The following is an 18,789-nucleotide window of genomic DNA, read 5'->3' as shown; positions in this document are numbered from 1 at the left end:
AGAGATTTGCGGAATTGTACTCATAAGATTCATCAATAAAAATTACTTTTATTTATCTTTGGTTGCAGTTAATTTTTTACGCTTTGAAAATTTATTGTGAACAAATTTTGGCACGCCCAGTGGGACTATTTCTGTTTTTCATCTCTTCTTCCTACAAATTGAAAGTTACAAATTCAACCATCGTAATGGACTTCGAAAAAACAAACGATATTACATGCAAGGGCTCTACTACCGTAACTGCTGACCTCGGTCGTGTTGGACCAATTACTCACCAAAAGTTCAAGGCTATTAGCTTGGATAAATCTGAATACTTTACCTCTTTGGAGGTGGTGAAAAACAACAGCTCTCATATGGCGGCTGCTGGGGGCAATCTTGCATCCATGTTCTTTGGTGAACTTTCTCTAATCGGATCCAACTTTGGTGAACCTGAAGATTCAATGAATTCTCCAATTTCAACGAAGATCAATGCCTTAGTGGCTGACTCAATTGAAATGGACGAGAATTTCACAATGATAGAGCAAAGCATTGAAGCCCTAAAGAATTCGGTTGACGATAAGAATCTTCATATCACTCAACTCATGAACAAACTGAAGGCCTACGAACCAGGAGAGTTAAGCCACATCCCTACTTATCCACCCGGTTTCACTCCATAAAACAAGAATGTTGAGGAATTACCTGCTAAGTGTAAATTTCAGGAGAAGAAATAATCTATTTCAGTTGCAGCTTTATCTGGCCAACAGTTGCAAGGCATGATAACAAACACCATCAGGGCTCAATATGGTGGAGCACCACAAAGTTTGTTGTATTACTCCAAGCCTTACACAAGATGAATTGATTGTCTACCCATGACAACGAGCTATCAACCACCAAAGTTGCAGCAATTTGATGGCAAGAGAAACCCGACACAACACATTTCCCATTTTGTCAAAACATGTAGCAATGCTGGAACACATGGCGAGCTCTTGGTAAAACAATTTGTCCGTTCATTTAAGGGGAATGCATTTGAATGGTATATCGACCTGGAGCATGATTCAATTGATAGTTGGGAGCAGCTTGAAAAGGAATTCTTAATCAATTTTACAACACTCGATGAACTGTGAGCATGATAGAATTGACTAGCACCAACAAAGAAAGGATGGGCCTTAACGGATTACATCAATTGATGGAGATCATTGAGTTTGGACTACAAAGACCGCCTTTCTGAAATATCTGTCATAGAAATTTGCATTCTAGGAATGCATTGGGGACTTCTTTACATACTCCAAGGAATTAAGCCTCGAACTTTTGAAGAATTAGCTACGCGCGCTCATGACATGGAGCTAAGTATTGCAAGTTATAGAATAGCGTTAATTATTTTTTATCCTAGGAAAGAAGTCACGAAATTCAAAGATATGTCAGAAGATCAAATTGGGGAATCTATGGAGACAACTGTGAGTTTTACGAAGGCCTTTACAAGACAAAAGTTAAAAGAGGAAACTCCAAAGAAACAAATTCGAGAGGTGAAAAATCAACCAACCTTTAAGGAGTTATAAGCAAGGGTATATCCTTTTTCTGACTCTAATGTTCTTGGGATTCCTGAGGAGTTGCTAGCCAAAGAAGTCACTGAACTTTCTAATTCATAGCGACCTGAATAATAAAAAAAGTCGATGATCCTAAGTACTGCAAATTTCACCGCATTGTTAGTCATCACACCACAAATGCTTCATCCTAAAGGAAAAAATCATCATTGATAATGGAGATATAGTTGATGCAGATCATGTTAGTGCCGAACTAGACCATAAAAAAGGTTCAATTTCAAATGTTCTACAACTCACGTCTCTGTGGCATCATCAAAAGGTGAAGGAATCATCATGCTACAATTTGGGAGCTTTGACCCAATTGAGGTTTCCCCACTAAAGAAAACAATAAGCAAGTCCATGTCAAATGACTTCTCCAATAACAAGCAGGGTAACACTTGGACATTGATCGCTCGCAAAAGAAAAAAATCTCAAAGGACTTCTAAAGTCCAACTTTCGAAAGTCGACACAAGATTAGGTGCAAATCTGTTTCTTCAACCAATAGGGGCAATAAATACCAAACTAAAGTGCAATAATACTTCATTACAAAGGGTTGGGAAGAAATTTGAATTACAAGAATTCTTCTCCATAATACTCCTTAACGCACTAGCTTAAACTACAAGTCAAATCACTCTTGGCCCATATGAGTCTAAACTGTGAACGACTCTCTAAAAATAAAGAAAGAAATAAAAAAACAAAAAAATGAATTTTAAAAAATAAATTAACTCATTATCCTGAACTATGTTATGACTTGATCCTTCTGAGGTACGTAGGCAGCTTAGAATATTTTTTAACTCTAAGTTCATTGATATGAGTTAAAAAATAAAAAAAGAGGAAAAACGTGTGTCATTATTTGAGCACGGTACCAACACTTTGAATTGACATAGATATCACATAAGGATAGACGTTCCTTTGCTAAGTTTACTGCGGACGTGCAAAGGTGAAGAGACCAACAAGGAAAAACGAATTTCAACAATGTATTTGTATAAATTCGTATAGGTGTTCACCATCATTTTTACATATGTGGCAGATCTTAAGATTTCTTTGAAAAAAAAAAGATGGCTTATAGTTCAAAAGCTCCTACATCAGGTTATGAATTTTCTATCATAGCCGCTCAAAGTTGTAAAATAAGCCATCAAATTCTGAACTAAGATGACTTTTATGATGTATCTGTATAAATCCATAAAGGCGTTGAGTGTGGTTTTATGTATGTTGTAGATCTATGAATCTAATTTCTAATAAAAAAGGCACCTTATTCCTATGCTCCTACATCGAGATACGAAATTTATTGTGACACCGTGCAAAGATGATACAACTAGCGAACCAAGATTAGAAGATTGGTTTTGGGGCAATATCTAAGATAATTTGGGTGCAATCTGATTGTTATTCCCGAGTGATATGTAGCTCTACAATTCTGGTTTTCAACACAAGAAATGATGCCTGATTTTGATACTACTACGTCAAGATATATAATTTATTGTGATGCTGCGCAAGGTTCGTAAAACTAGTAAACCAAGATTAGATGATCTGTTTTGGGGAAATATTTGGGAAGATTTGGGTGCAATCTAATTGTGATTCCTGTGTGAGACGTATCTCTACAAGTCTAGTTTCCAATGGAAAAAACATCTTATGATTCTAATGTTTTCAAGTCAAGATATGAGAATTTTCGTGAGGCTGTACAAGACAAACAAAAAATGATGAAATAGAACTGATAGTCTGATTTTGGAAAGATACCTGGACAGATCTGGAGAGAATATAAGCGTGGTTTTCACGTAGAATGTATCCTCACGAGTCTATTTTCCAACACTGTAAGACTTTTGTGATTTAGAAACTCCCATAATGTGTTATGAATTTTCTCTCATAGACGCCCAAGCTACTTGAAAACTCAATTGTGAAAGAGAAAAATTAAGGAGAAAAACGCAGGTTGTACTGAGGTTCAATTTGAAATACAATGACTTAATGAGGGCGATGATGTCCTTTTATAGACTCTAAAGGGCTCCAGTTTGATTTCGAAAAGAAATCTACTGAACAAGTTGGCTTCCAGAAAAACTGAGACATCCAAGTGTCCAAAATGAGTCAAATTCCTAATCCTTTTTGAAGTGGGATAACATCATTATTCAATTCTATTCAAATTCGATTAAGACTAATGGCCGGATCCCACGTGGTTTGAATATATTTAGTTTTAAATAGAATTTACACTTATAATGAAGGGATTCATGTTATTCTACCCAGATTATCATGACTTTGAGGAGTCTGATTTTGACAAGATGCTCAAGTCTTGCCAAAAAAGGGGAGCCTTCAGTGTGTATTAATTGATTGGCTTTAGCACATCAATAAAGAAATTGAGAAATAGTTGAAGAGTTCGGCTAAATTTTATTCTCGTCAAATTTGAATATTTTGCGAGGATTAAATTACGCGTGCACACACACACACAAAAAGCTTTATGAATACTTCAAATCTTGTCTCTAAAAGTTCTGACAATTCAAACACCTCGATGAGCCTTGAAGTAGGGGACATCTGTAGACACATAAAATTTATTGGTTCTAAAATTATTTTAGGCTTAAAAAAATATAAGACAATTTTATTCATCATCAAGGTCCATCTCACCTTGAAGCCCAAACTTATGCCATGTGTCAAGTGACATGGCATCCTAGTCGAATCCAAGACCAAAGACACAACGCCACATGTACAAATGATGTGGAAATCTCATTTAAATTCAACAACCAATCAAAAGTCACCAAGTGTCAAAGTGACATATTTCGGCCAACCACAAGCAACCAGACCTACTCCCTACAACTATCAATAGGAGATAACATAACATTCTAACAGAGATTCAGAAAAGAGAACTTTGACAAGAATCAATAACATCGACATAGACTATCAAGTTCTTGCAAGAAGCAGTCAACGGAGTTCTTCCCGGAGATTATTCCAAAGCGACAAAATATTTTTTGATATTCCCAACAATTGAAATACATCTCTAGGAGTCCAAATCATCCAATGATTCGATAAATACACTACTAAAGGCCCTCGTATCACTTCTATATTCTGGAGAGAAGAATCAAGAGAGTTACAAAATTGTACTCACAAAATTCATCAATAAAAATGACTTCTTTTTTTATTTATCTTTGGTTGCAGTTAATTTCGACGCTACAAAAATTTATTGCGAACAAATTTGGCACATCCAGTGGGACCAAATATGCCCTTTATCTCTTTTCTCATAAATCAACTATGCAAATCTGTAGCAGCAGGATCGTAAAGATGGAAGCGATACTTCAAAATTTGTTTTTGAGTTTCATCAAGTCTATATTCCGACAAGCCTTGAAGTAGGGGGGCATTTGTAGATGTTGAAATTTTGTGGACTAGAGTTCAAATTTTGTTAGAGTTCTTGGGGGCTACTTTACCCTTAATCTAGCTTGGTGGATACTCTACCTAAACCCTAAATTACGTCTATATAAAGGGGGAAAATATCCCTTTAAAGAAGAAATCCCGAATATCCCACAAATTCATGGGATATTCATAAATCTCGAATATCTCTATAGAATTTTATAAACTCATGGAATATCACAAAGGGATCAAAACCCTCTCTTCTTGATAATTAAATAAATCAAGAAGATCTACAAACCCTCCTTTCATGGAGATCAAATCCAAATATTCCTACGTTTGAGAAATATGCCACTAACGGCCCTCGAATTTATGCAAAATCCATATCAAATTCCAATATGCCTTTATTCGAGAAATACACTACTGACAATCCTTAAATTATGGAGAAAATTGAGAGAGAAGAATCAAGGGAGGAACAAATTTGTACCAACATCGTTTATCAATAAAATAAATCACGTTTCTTCATATTTTTATTTGTGATTACAATTTAGATTTGTTACTGTAAAAAATTGTTGGAAATAAACTGGCACACCCAGTGGGACCACGAATAGTTCAAATCTTGTCTCTAAAAGTTCCAACAAATCAAACCCCTCGATGAGCCTTGAAGTAGGGGGCATTTGTAGACACGTAAAATTTATTGGGTCTAAAATTATTTTGGGCTTAAAAAAATAATAAGCCCATTTTATTCCTCATCAAGGTCCATCTCACCTTGAATCCCAAACTCATGCCACATGTCAAGTGATGTGGTATCCCAGTTAAGTCCAAGACCAATAAGATGACGCCACATGTACAAATGATATGGAAATCTCATTCAAATTCAAAAACCAGTCAAAAGTAGCCAAGTGTCAAAGTGACATATTTAGGTCAATCACAAGCAACCAAGCCTACTCCCTACAACTATAAATAAGGGGTAACATAATATTCTAAGAGAGATTAAAAAAAAAAGAGAACTTTAACAAGCATTGGCAACATCGACATCTACTATCAAGTTCTTGAAAGGAGCAATCAATGGAGTTCTTCCTAGAGATTATTCTAAGGCGACAAAATATTTTTCGATATTTCCGGTGATTGAAATACATCTCTAGGAGTCCAAACCATCCAACTCTTCGAGAAACACACTACTGAAGGCCCTCATATCATTTCTAAGTTTATGAGAGAAGAATCAAGAGAGTTATAGAATTGTACTCACAAAATTCGTCAATAAAAATTACTTTTTTTTTTTATTTATCTTTGGTTGCAGTTAATTTTTGATACTTTAAAAATTTGTTGCGAACAGGAATGTCTCATTTTTTTTATGAAATTATAAATGGCAATTCCATATGTTTATTTTTGCAGGAATTTGTCAACATAAAGCATTGTTAATTGTTATATGAGTCAAAGTTCTATGTTGTTCTTTAGGGAGGAAGTAATGGCTTATCCTGTTTCTATTCCTAGTCGTCATTCTCAATTCTCTAGTTTCTTTTGGTTAGCATTATAATTGTAGTACTTCTCTTATAGTTGGAATTCCAAATGCGAGGTGGTTTGGCGGTATGGGAGATTACAATGTTATGATCATGGATTTTCTTGCACCAAGTCTTGAAATTACATATAATTTTTTTAGTAGGAAGTCTTTCTTGAAATGGTTAGTTTTAATTTAATGCTTTAAATTTATACCTTCTTAAAATGTGTTGGTTATATGGCTATTTTGATATTTATTGCAGATAAATTGTGTTGAATTTGTTCATTCCAAATCATTTTTGCACCGAGATATCAAGCCAGAAAATTTTCTTATGGGCGTGGGAGGCCGTGCAAATCAGGTCCCATATTCTTATTATTGCATCTTTACTTTTGTTTTCATGATTTTGCAAGATTTATTGTTCCTTTAATATTTTGTTTTGGCTTAAATGCAAGTCTACATTATTGACTTTGGTCTAGGCAACTGATATGGAGATACTTCAAGTCACCAACACATTCCTTTCAGTTAGTTGATTATGCGTTGCTCATTTGGTAGGATATGAATTGCCTTTTTTTCTTAAGGACAACTCGTTGCACTAAAAATCTCATTATACGTAGGGTCCGAAAAAGGGCTTGACCATAAGAGTCTATTGCACGCAACCTTACCTTGCATTTCTGCTGACCGTCTGTAAGGCTTGAACATTTTGTTCTTACTACTATAAAATCTTGAAAATGTTCCTCCGGAGGGATGATGTGGTGAATTCTCACTTAACCCTTGTGTTTTTTCTACTATTTTCAAAAGCTTTGAGTTGACTTTTAAGATTGGAAAAAACTAATGTTAAATTCCCTTTCAATAAGGACATCACAACACAATATTCTCATTCTAAAAATGATATCATTACCAAAACTAATGTATCTGCATTAATGAATCTTATTATGCCAGTTAGTTTACATGATATTTGGCCATGCAGAGAGAACAAAGGCTTTACAGGCTGTCTGAGATATGCTAACATAAACACTCATCATGGTATCGGTAAGTGTTCTTATTCTATAGACTTGGTTTTCACTCTTGTGATAGATGAACTGTCCTTAGACTTGCTGTACTATTTTTGTAATTATAGACAAAGCACTGTTATTTCGGGTAGTACAATAATCTATATGTTACTTTGTATAAACTTCAACTAAATTCAAGATCAAATTTATCAAGAACAACTTAAAGTTTCAACACCTTCAACACAAGATAAAAAATGACCTATCAAAGAAGTATGTTATAGTTAACAAATAAGTTGAAATAGAAATTAAAGCCAGGTCCTCCAAATTCATAGAGTGTTCTTAAGAAAATAATTCCCCTCAAATACCCGAGGTTGCAGAATTTTTCTTCCAAGATAACATGGCTTACAATCTGACAGTAGCGGTACCTCAAACTATCGGATTCCTCGAACTCACTCAATAGGAGATGATCACAATGAACTTTTAGAAGACAAGAAGTGTTTTTAGCTGTCAAAAATCGTGTTTTTACCTGAGGAATACGTCAGGTATTTATAATCATAAGGAGTCCCTTCAGAAAGGAAGCATAGGTTCTGGAAAAAGGCATCATTTCTGTACAGTCAAGATACCTGTATCCAGGCTGTACTGGAACTGCGCCTGACCTGTGGCTGCAGGTGACATTGTGCAGATTCTAGTATCTTCTACGCTACACCTGTGCTGCACCTGCGTTCGTAGGTTGCTAGGTGCGCGCGCAGATCACTTTTCTATGTAAAACAATGTTCCTTTTACCTCGAGGGTTGCATCCCTTCGAGGTGCGTTGTGCGTGTGTTTGCATGGCATTCGAAATGCGCCCGTATATGGAGAAAAACATTTTAATTGGATTCTTTGGATTAAATTCCACTTGTTTTTAAAGTCTCAAATAAAATTTGTCTAAAAAATTAATCTCATCAATCAAAGCCGAAGCCAAAGCCGAGTGACGACAACGACGACACCGCGAGGCACCTCTTTGTTCTTGCCTCACTATCCAAGTGGATATGTGTTTCTCAATATAAACGCATGAAACTTTCTTTCTCTCACCAATGTAGGAGAATTTAGTAGACTTTCCTCATTTTAAGCACACTTTCCTTTTTAGTGTGGACTCACTTTCCTCTACTATTTCCCTTCATTTTCCATTTACACATTTAACTTAAACCTAATAACCCTCCACTTGAATGGGAAATTTCTATCTTATGAATTTATGGATAAGAATATGGTCATCAAGCAAAGTCTAATTGCATCTGAATAAGTGGATTTCCCTTTGAATTTTCCATAGTGAACATGCATCAGATGTACTCGATCAATCGATAGATTTGACATCTTTGAACCGTCGAGCTTTAATGTACACCTAGATAACACATGTCACACAACTAGCCTTTTACCATTTATGGTTCTCATATTTTGTTCGTTTTAGCCATGAACATATCTCGGTTTCATGACAGCTTAGAGAATAGAACTTTACTAACATTCTCCTTGAAGCAGCTTTCACTTTGCCCTCACATAGGTGATTTCTAAATTTTCAATCCTATAGATTAAATTATTTGGCCAAATCTGCCAAATTTAGATAATCATTAAAAGACTTCACACCATAAGTTTTATCCTTGTTTCTAAACATTGTCTATATTATTAGAATGGGTTGGGTATATTGACAATGTTGAACCTGTCAGACACAACTTTATTTGATCTCCTTTAACCTAGCACTTGGGATCTCCAGTCTGCTAGGTAGAGTTACTGTCATGCTGACTTATCCTAGACCGTAAACCCATTCCCTTAGATATTCTCTCAACTCCCTCTCTATATAGGACTTTTGTAAGTGGATCTGACATATTATCCTTTTACTTCACATAGTCAACAATGATAATTACACTAGAGAGAAGTTCTATAATGGTATTATGTCTCCATCTTATGTGACGAGATTTACCATTATACATCATGCTCCCTGCCCTACCTATCACCGCTTGGATATCATAGTGTATACATACTGGTGCCACAGGTTTGCGCCAATAAGGAATATCTTCCAAGAAATCCTGAAGCCATTCTGCTTCTTCACTGGCTTTATCTAATGCGATAAATTCAGGTTCCATAGTAGAGCGAGCAATACATGTCTGTTGGGATAATTTCCAAGAGACTGCTTCTCCACCTAAAGTAAATACATATCCACTTATGAATTTTACTTCATTAGATTCGGTGATCCAATTTGTATCACTATAACCTTCAATTACCACTGGATATTTACTATAATGCAAAATATTGTCTTGAGTGTATTCAAGATACTCCAAAACTCTCTTCATTTCCAACCAATGATTTTTACTGGGATTACTCGTGTAGCAACTTATCTTACTAATAGCATATGCTATATATGGTCGTGTACAATTCATGATATACATCAAACATCTCAACACTCTTGTGTAGTCCAACTGTGAGTCACTTTCACCTTCATTCTTTTGAAGTGCAAAGCTTATCTCCAATGGAGTCTTGACAATACCAAATTCCAAATGCTTGAACTTATCAAGTACCTTTTCAATGTAATGAGACTGTGATAATGCCAACCCTTGTTGAGTTCTATGAATTCTTATTCCTAAGATCACATCCACAACTCCAAGGTCTTTCATATCAAACTTGCTCTCAAGAATTCGTTTCATAGCATTTATGTCAGAAATGTCTCTACTAATGGTCAACCTATCATCCACATACAAACAATCAATGACCTTGTGATTTAAAGTGTCTTTAATGTAAACACATTTATCACATTCGTTATCTTAAACTCATTTGCCAACATGGTTTGGTCAAACTTCTCATTCCATTGTTTAGATGCTTGTTTTAGTTCATAAAGCGATTTAACAAGTTTACACACCTTCTTTTCTTTACCTGGAACCACAAAATCCTCAGGCTATTTCATGTAAATTTCTTTCTCTAATTCTCCATTTAGGAATGATGTTTTCACACCCATTTGATGGATTTCAAGGCCATATATCGCCGCCAAGGCAATTAACATTCGAATTGATGTTATCCTCATTACATGAGAGTATGTATTAAAGTAATCAAGGCCATCATATTATTTAAATCCTTTTACTACAAGTCTTGCCTTGTATTTTTCAATAGTACCATCCGCTTTCATTTTCTTTTGAAGATCCATTTAAAATCTAAAGGTTTATTTCCTAGAGGAAGATCAACCAACTCCCACGTATGGTTTCTTAAGATTGAATCAAGTGAAAACCTCTTTCCAAAATGATGATTCTGAAGACGTCATCACTTCTTTAAATGTTTGAGGCTCATTTTTTAAGAGAAATGTTACAAAATATGATCCAAATAAAGTTGACGTTATTTAACGTATACTACATCTTGGATTCTCATCATTATGTACATCCTCACTTGATTTATCTCGAGGTTGTTTAGACCCTCCACTAGATTGTTTATGTCTAGTTTTATATGGATAAATGTGCTTAAAGAATTCAGCATTATCTGATTCAATTACCGTATATTTAGTGATATCTAGATGTTCAAATTTATGAAGTAAAAAACCACATGATTTACTACTTTTAGCATATACTCTAAACATACAGTCCACTGTCTTAGGTCCTATTTTTACCCTTTTAGGCATAAGAACTTGGACTTTCGCTAGACACCCCTATACTTTGAAATATTTCAAATTGAGTTTTCTTCCTTTCCATTTTTCATATGGAATTGATTGTGTCTTACTATGGGGCACTCTATTGAGTATTTGGTTAGCTGTAAGGATAACTTCCCCCCATAAGTTTTGTGGTAATCCTAAACTTATTAGTAAGACATTCATCATTTTCTTTAAGGTTCAGTTTTTTCTTTCCGCAATTCCATTAGATTGAGGTAAATATGGGACCGTAGTTTGATGGACAATTTCACTCTCTACACATATTTTTGCAAAGGTGGATTCATATTTTCCACCCCTATCACTTTTTATCATTTTGATCCTTTTCTCTAACTGATTTTCAACTTTTGTTTTATATTGCCTAGACGCATCTATTGCTTCATCCTTACTATTTAACAAATAGACATAACAGTACCTAGTGCAATCAACAATAAAAGTTATAAAATACTTTTTCTCACCATGAGATGGTATTGACTTCATATCAAAAATGTCAGTGTGGATTAAATCTAAAGGATTGGAATTCCTTTCAATGGAATTATATGGATGCTCAACATACTTTGATTCCACACACATTTGATATTTTAATTTATTGCACTCAAAGTTTGGTAAAACTTCTAAGTTAATCAGTTTTCACAATATTTTGTAATTGACATATCCTAATCATTCATGTCACAAATCATTAGACTCAAGAAAGCATGAAGAAACAAAACTTTTATTGATTTCAACATTCATCTTAAATAGGCCCTCAGTGAGGTAGCCTATTCCTACATACATTTCTCCTTTACTAAGTACAATTTTTTCAGAAATAAATACACATTTAAATCTATTTTTATCAAGAAGTGATACAAAAATTAAGTTCTTCCTTAACTTTAGTACATATAGGACATTGTTCAGAGTCAACACTTTGCCTGATGTCATTTTAAGGCAGACTTTTCCTGTTCCTTCAACTTTTGTAGTTACGGAGTTTGCCATATAGTCTTCTCTTTACCTTGATCCAGAGCAAATGCCACAAACAACTCTTTATCTACACAAATATGATGGGTGGCACCAGAATCCATCCACCATTCTCGAGGATTTCCTACCAAGTTACTTTCAAACAACATAGCATACAGATCATCCATTTCGTTCTTGGATTTAACTATATTTACTTGGTCCTTCTTTTTGCCTTTCTTTGAGGCATGACAATCTGTTGACTTATGGCCAATCTTGCCATAATTAAAGTATTTTTCCTTGAATTTCTTCTTAGGTTGATTGCTTTCTTGTCCATCTTTCTTTTATTTTTTTGAGTTGTTGAGGTCATCTTCTATAATGTTTGCTCCACTCATTGCAGAATTTCCTTTCGACCTTGTTTCTGTGGCTTTGTTGTCTTCTTCAATGCACAACTTTACTATGAGATCTTCGACTGTCATATTCTTTCATGTATGTTAGAAATAGTTCTTGAAGTCCTTCCACATAGGTGGCAACTTCTCCATTATTGCAGTAACTTGAAATGCCTCGTTCATAACCAAACCTACAATAAAGTTCATGTGAACATTAAGAATATTTTTAAGATGTTCAACTAAGGTATTTATCAAACTCACACCTTCCGCAAAGATATCATGGATGATAACTTACAGTTCTTGTACTTGAGATACAACTGACTTGCTGTCAATCATTTATAATCAAGGAATCTTGCAATAAAGAACTTCTTAGTTCCAACATCCTCACTCTTGTATTTTCTTTCCAGCATACTCCAAAACTCTTTTGACGTCTTTATTCCACTATACACGTGGTATAGGTCATCTTGGAGGCCACTTAGAATGTAATTCCTGCATAAGAAATCAGAATGTTTCCACGCTTCCATAACGACAAATCGCTCCTGGTTCAAAGTTCCTTTGGAAAACTTTGGAGCTTCTTCAGATGTAAATCTTTGAAGACACAAGATTGTAAGGTAGAAAAACATCTTCTGTTGCCACTTTTTAAAATCAACACCCATGAATTTTTTGGGTTTCTCTGCTGGTCTCATTGCCTGCTGAGCACTCGTATGACTCATTGTGGCAATGTTTGTTGGTGCCACACTCGTCCCAATATCATTCACATGACTGTCAGTAGCCATTTTCCTGTCATAAAAAGAAAGTCAACTTTAGTATATCGAAATACTACTTATAAAGTTGTAGCAACTTTAAACACCCCTTGTTTCTAGTTCAATGATGAAGTTTTTATGAATTTCAATCATTAACTGAATAACCTTTAACTTGTGATGAAGTTTTTAATGTCTTCAAATCACTTGTTAGGATCAAACGGAGTAGAAAGCATAAAGCTTTAATCTCTAGAAACCAAACAATACAAATTATGATTATTTTCTTAAGATTGTTGTTTCGGGTAGTACAATAATCTATATGTTACTTTGTATAAAATTCAAATAAGTTCAAGACCAAACTTGTCAAGAACAACTTGAAGTTTCAACACCTTCACCACAAGATCAAAAATGACCTACCAAAGAAGTGTGTTATAGTTAAGAAATAAGATAAAACAAAAATTAAAGCCAAGTCATCCAAATTTACGGAGTGTCCTTAAGAAATTAATTCCACTCAAGTACCTGAGGTTGTGGAATTTTCCTGCCAGGATAAAATGGCTAACAATCTGACAGTAATAGTACCTCAAACTATCGAGTTCCTCAAACTCACTCAACGGAAGATGATCACAATGAGTTTTTAGATGATAAGAAGTGTTTTTAGCTGTCAAAAAACATGTTTTAACCTGAGGAATACGTCAGGTATTTATATCCATAAGGTGTCCCTTCAAAAAGAAAGCATTGGTTTTGGAAAAAGGCATAATTTTTGTACAGTCCCGTCACCTGTGCACAGTCTGTGCTGGAACTACGCATGACCTGCGGCCACAGGTGACATTATGCAGATTCTAATAGCTTCTGCACTACACCTGTGCTGCACTTGTGTCCACAGGTTGCTAGGTACGCATACAGATCACTTTTTTGTGTGAAATAGCATGCATTTTATCTCGAGAGTTGCATCCCTTCGAAGTGCGTTGTGCATGCATTTGCATGGCGTCCGAAATACTCCTGTATATGGAGAAAAACATTTCTATTGGATGCTTTAGATTAAATTCCACTTGATTTTCAAGTCTCAAATAAAATTTATCTAAGAAATTAATCTCATGGATAGAAGCCGAAGCCGAGCGAGAGGCGACGACGACAGCGCGAGGCATCTCTTTGTTCTTGCCTCACTATGTGGGAGAATTTAGTAGACTTTTCTCATTTTGACCACACTTTCCTTTTTAGTGTGGAATAACTTTCCCTCTACTATTTTCCTCCATTTTCCATTCACATTTCAACCTGAACCCAACAAGCAGGAGGTATGATTGGAATCTATTGGATATGTTCTTATGTATGTCCTCCGAGAAAGATGATTTTTCCAAATCCAAAGCCGAAGCCGAGGCCGAAGCTGAGCGAGCAACGATGATGACGGCGTGAGGAACCTCTTTTTTCTTGCCTCACTATCCAAGTGGAGATGTGTTTCTCAGTATAAACACATAAAAGTATCTTTCTCCCACCAATGTGGGAAAATTTTATAGACTTTCCTCATTTTGAGCACACTTTCCTCTTTAGTATGGACTCACTTTTCCTTCACTATTTCCCTCCATTTCCTATTCACACATTCAACTTAAACCCAACAATCAAGAGATATGATTTGGAATCTATTGGATATGTTCTTATGTATGTCCTCCAAGAAAGGTGATTTTTGTTGCAATTTGTCCTCGTGTTTTTGCTTGTCCTCATGTTTTTTGATATCTATTGCAATCTTCCTTGGGAAGGGATCAGATAAAAACTAAGAAGCATCAGATTGAGAGAATTGGAGGAAAGAAATTTTCAACATCTATTGAGGTAATTTATTCGCAAATATGGTGATAAGACTCTTTTTTACTATGGAACCTAACTGTTGATTTGTGTTTCTGTAGAACTCAGGGTTATCCTACTGAATTTGCATCTTATTTCAATCATTGTCATTCTTTCTGGTTTATTGATGAACCAGATTATGCTTATCTGAAAGGAATATTTTGTGACCTCTTCATCCGTGAAGGTCTCAACATATACGTGTTTTTTTCCCTTCCCTTTGCAGGCTATCAATTTGACTATTTTTTATTGGACCCAAATTACACATCCTCCTTCCCTACCTCTGGTAAGTGGTGTTACATCTCTATTTTTTCTTCTTATAAGATTTACTCTTATATCTGGCAATGATTGCTTTATTAAAGGCCTGATGCCTGATGCGACGAATATTCCAAAAGCAGAAAGACTTTCAGGTTGTCTTTTGGTATACCTCTATGTGTGCTCGTGTTTCTAAACTTAAATACATTGACATTATTGTCCTTTAATGATTTGATATTTGGTGATTTTTGCAAAATATTCATTTCTTTTTTAGTTGACCATATTATCTCTCTCTGTGGTTACTTTGTGGTATTTATAAGGTATGGGGATTATTGACATGATTTCCAATGTATTTCAGCGTGATTTGTGCGAGTTTGTGGTTTTTGGTGACTTGAAAAGCCTTATGTTGAATTCGGTCAATATTTATTAATCTGTGTGTCGGATGACAAAATAGAATGCGCCAATATATCTGAATCGTTGATTTTAGGTTGGTAATATGGTTGGTTTGGTTTTACGGCTTTTGTATCTCATTCGATCCTCAGTTTTAAAAGTTGTGAAATTAGGTCTCGAGGGTCAATTTTGTGAAAACGATATTTTTTTGAAAACCTGATATCGTCATTGAGTTCGGAAAGTTGAATTTGGATTAGTAGCGGGGTTGGTTTGATTTCATCGCCTTTAGATCCCATTCTAATACTTGGTTTGAAGGGGTCAATTTTGTGATAATGGTCCTTTTTCATAAAGTTAATGATTACATTGGATCTGAAACGTGTTTTACAATCAAATTTTATCATTGAATCATGTCCATAGGGTTCCAAACGAGTTTAGAGAAAAAACAAGTTTTGAAGACTACTGGCACTGGTGTAGGAACTAAAGCGACCGGTTGACCACTTAGTGGCCATTGATCATTTTTCTAGGCTGCTTTAGCAGACAAAGTGCCGCTTTAGCGGCCATCGCTGATGGTTAAGACCAAAATCATCTCCATTTCATATTTTTGACATTTTTAGAGCTAGGAAGCTTCGATTTTAGCAATTTTCGATGCGTTTTTCTCGTTTAATCATTGTCTATCAATTTATAACTCCATTTCTCCCATTTACCATTTATTTTTTCTAATTTCTATGCAAGTTGAGAATCAAAACCTTATTTTCACTAATGTTGGGGCTTGGGAGCTCAGATTTGGACGATTCAAAAGGAGTTTTTGAGATTTCTTCCTTGGGTAAGTTTCTAATCTCATAATTATCATTTTTCTCTCAATTTCATCTACTAAACAACTTCAAATTCTTGATTTGAAAATAGATTTTGAGGTTTTTTTTACTGTAAATCTTAAAGATAATTTTTCTTTGATTTGAACCTCATTTTTAACTCTTTTTTGCATGGATTTTCATCTGTAGACTCGTATAAGTATGAGTAACATATTTTTAAAATAAAATTATGAGTTTATCCCTTTTTTGAAAATCTATTTTGGGAATTCGTTTTGAACCGATCTGAAAATGACAAATGTAGGTATCGATGAATTTCTTTTGATGCAAAGATTCTATATTTTTATATTTTAGTTGATTTTGAGGCCGTTCTTAAGGGGAAGGCTTCGTAGTTGGAGCTTTTTGGATCAAAATTTCATCATTCGAGGTAAGTTATGACTTAACTTTCTTCAGATGGGGTTAGATAGTTAATGATAATGTAAAATTATGCTATGGATATGGGGTTGTATCATGAAAAATGTGTTTATGTGATTTATGTACCCGTGTAGGGGCCTATGTGGATAATATTTGATGGTTTTGAGGCGTTATTTGTTATGCGTGACAATGTGGTGTCTTATAAGATATTGTTGGCCCGGTATTAATATATGTATTTTTAATTACACACTTTTTGGTGGAAAAAAGTCTAGATTTTAGGAATTATATGATATCAATGACATTTTCTTGCATGTTTCACTTGACGATTTCTGGGTTATATGGATCATTGATGGTTGGTTGATTTGAGTGAATTTTTGGCTCATATGGTTGATATATTGGTTGGATATTGGATATTCTCATTTTGGTTGGTTGTGAGCATTACATCCCCATATCATATAAATTCATGAAACATTGGTACCACCATGGTAATATTGAAAATACTAGAAATACTGACTTTTTCTGACAGAAAATGAGATATCTTTGTCAGAAAATATGACATCTTTAAAAACCTCCGTCGATGTATGTGTCGGAGAGGAGTTATCGATATTAGTATTAAATATTGGTTGTATATGGGTTGCGAACCCCCCATGAGTCCTACCTCGGGAGCACAACTCGGTAGGTGTATACAGAGGTTGTGCGACAACCTTGTGCATCACATCATCATCATCATCTTCCTTGCTCTTTATATATATTGTGCTCATTCTGTGTTGTATTTCGTCTTTGATATTGATATCTACCTATGTGTGCTTCTTTTTTCATACTTGTGTATGTGATATCTTTATACTTGTTCTTCTTTCTCGTATTTGTGTGTGGTATATGTGGATGTTGTAAAATTATTAGTGGAGACGTTATGGGCTATTATTTGAGATATTTTCTTATTACAGGTTACGTGCCCATAGTTTGTGCTTATATGCTTTATTTTCTACTTTACTCGGTTGATCTATAATACCTGTTGAGTACAAGTGGATCCTACTAACCCCTACTGCACCTTTTCGATGCAAATTCAGTTACGACTGACAGCTGATTCAGGCGGTATCTAGAGAATATTCAAGGTAGCGGTTGATCCAGGCTTCCAGAGTCGATCTACTACCTCTTCCTATATATTACATATCTTATTTTATATCCAGAGATAGAATTTTGATCGTTTTTGGACTATTATTATATCTTTTGACATTCAAGATTATTTAGTAGTTCTTACACTGTGACATCAGGTTTTGGAATATTGTATTGGTATCTTTGACAATGTATTTTCATTTTTACTATATATGTGTGTGGTTTGACTCCACTCTAAGAGTCTTGCCTTGGGTTTTGGTATTAATTCTTTTTTTCATATTGATTTGGATTATAGACTTGTCGAAACTTGCCACGATAAGTGCCATCAATGAACTAGATTTTGGGCCGTGACATATTCTTTGTGTTTTTGGCAGTTGTAACTACACTTATGTATTGATCAATTCTCCTCGTCTTTTTGTTAATGGAAATTCGTTTTCACCAGCTCTCAGTTTTGCGGGTGAATGAGGAAGACGAGTATAACAGTAGAACCTGATCCCTTCCATAATCAAGACTTGTGAAGTTTCTACAATTGACGCGTCCGTGTCTAAATCTATAAGTTCTGACCAAAACAATACATTATTTAAATCAATTATAAAAAATAATGCTCCCTCCGTCTTATTTTATATGTCGCCATTTAATCGAGTACGAAGTTTAAAAGATAAGTGATAACTTTGTATAGTTTACGAAATTGCTCCTCTTAAAGTTACTTTATTGTTTACTTTTTGTTGTCTTTTCTTATTAAGTGAGACTAATAAGGATAAAATGAGAATAATGTCATTAAACAGTTACCAAATAAGAAAAGATAATATTCTTCTTGATACGAACCAAAAAGAAAATGACGACACATAAAATGAGATACAGGGAGTACATTACTTCAAAAATTTTCAGAAATAGAATAGACAT

The 18,789-nt window shown here is 34.8% G+C and overlaps 1 pseudogene; it reads left to right on the top strand.

Moving 5' to 3' along the window:
* Nucleotides 1–845: 845 nt before the first annotated feature.
* LOC124895916 lies at nt 846–18,379 on the top strand (annotated as a pseudogene).
* The last annotated feature ends 410 nt before the right edge of the window (nt 18,380–18,789 follow it).

The sequence above is a fragment of the Capsicum annuum genome, chromosome 2 (genome assembly GCF_002878395.1).
Source record: "Capsicum annuum cultivar UCD-10X-F1 chromosome 2, UCD10Xv1.1, whole genome shotgun sequence".
Classification (NCBI taxonomy): Eukaryota; Viridiplantae; Streptophyta; class Magnoliopsida; order Solanales; family Solanaceae; genus Capsicum; species Capsicum annuum.
This window is presented reverse-complemented; position numbering and strand designations above follow the sequence as displayed.